Below are 1,774 nucleotides of genomic sequence, written 5' to 3' on the forward strand. Positions count from 1 at the left end.
TCTCTCGTAGATGGACTCTACTGGCTTCGCACGCCTCTTCGATCAGCAAATGCGGCGACAACTGGAAGGACGGTCGACCTGCATGCGCGTATGGGTCACGCTCCAGTCGAGGTGCTTCGCAAGATGGTCGACAACAAGATGATCAAGGACGCGAAAGCACCTTCCAAGCCTAGCGGACCAAGTCTGTGTCGCGGCTGCCAGCAAGGCAAGATGGTCCAAAAACCATTCCCTACCAACCGTGACAAGCGTCGCTACGACACTTTCGAGTTGCTTCACTTCGACATTTGCGGACCCATGGAGAAGTCCTCGCTTGGTGGCAGCAAATATTTGCTACTGATCGTGGACGAAGCCAGCGGATGCATGAAGGGCTTCTGCCTGCGTGCCAAATCAGAAAGCGAGGACTGCATCAAGACGTACATCACGAAGGTGCAGAAGCAGTTTGGCAAGAAGGTCAAGTTCGTGCGACACGACGGAGCTCGGGAGTTTGCGACTAACTCGCTTAAAGATTTCTACGAAGACGAGGGCATCGAGCAACAAACCACGGTTCCGTACGCGCACCAGACAAACGGCACGGCAGAGCGGGCCATCCGCACCATCGTTACGATCGGCCGCAGCATGCTGCACCATACCAAGATGGACAAGTGTTTCTGGGGTGAAGCGGCGATGACGGCCATCTACGTGAAGAACCGCCTGCCGTCACCAAAGATCGAGTGCAAGACTCCGTTCGAGATTGTGTACAAGTCCGCGCCGAGTGTGAAACACATGCGCGTCTTCGGCTGTCGAGCTTTCATCTTAACTCCGAAGGAGAAACGGCTCAAGTGGGATCCTAAGGCTCGCGCCGGATTGTTCCTGGGCTACGAAGAAGTATCCAAGGCGTATCGACTTTATGACATCGAGGCGGGGCAGGTGGTTATCAGTCGCGATGTCAACTTCGATGAATCGACCTTTGGACTTTCAGAGCCAATTTCCGATGAAGACGTTGACGACCTGGACTTCGAATCTCTCGACATCGACAATGACGGTTCGCGTCAGACGGAGCACAGGCAGGCGGGAAAGCGCAAGAGCCGCCCGAGTGACGAAGATGAATCTACCACAAGACCGCGAACTACGCGTCATCGACCCGGACTGGAAGAAGCAAGTGCGCCGACCAATTCGTCTTCACGTCGAGCAGACGTAAACGAAGAAGAAAAGGCTGGAGATCAAGATGAAGAATCGACTTCCCCCGTGTTTTGGCGTGCAAGTGCCAACGCAGTCGAAGCTGCGGTGGACTTATCGGAGCCAGCGACTTTCCAAGAGGCGGTGAACGGCCCCGACCAAGTGCACTGGCGCAAAGCAATTCGTGCTGAGCTCAAGTCGATGCGACTTCGAGGAGTGTTCCGTGCTGCTAAGTTGCCGAACGGACAACGCGCTATTGGTACCAAGTGGGTGTTCAAGATCAAGCGCAAAGCGGACGGATCGATCGAGAAGTACAAGGGACGCCTTGTGGCCAAGGGCTTCAAGCAAAAGTACGGCATCGACTACACTGAGACGTTCTCGCCGGTTGTCAAGTACGTGACATTGCGCATGGTAATCGCTTTGGCCAAGTACTTTGGCTGGCCGCTAGACCAACTAGACGTGGTGACGGCATTCCTGTACGGCGTGATGAGGGAGATCGTGTTTTGCATGGCTCCCGAAGTTGTCGAGCTCGACGGTGACTTCGACTGCCTGGAATTGGTGAAGGCCATTTACGGTCTAAAACAAGCTTCGCGCGTGTGGAACGAGACTTTCGACGAGT

Source organism: Phytophthora infestans, genomic scaffold (genome assembly GCF_000142945.1).
Source record: "Phytophthora infestans T30-4 supercont1.15 genomic scaffold, whole genome shotgun sequence".
NCBI lineage: Eukaryota > Oomycota > Peronosporomycetes > Peronosporales > Peronosporaceae > Phytophthora > Phytophthora infestans.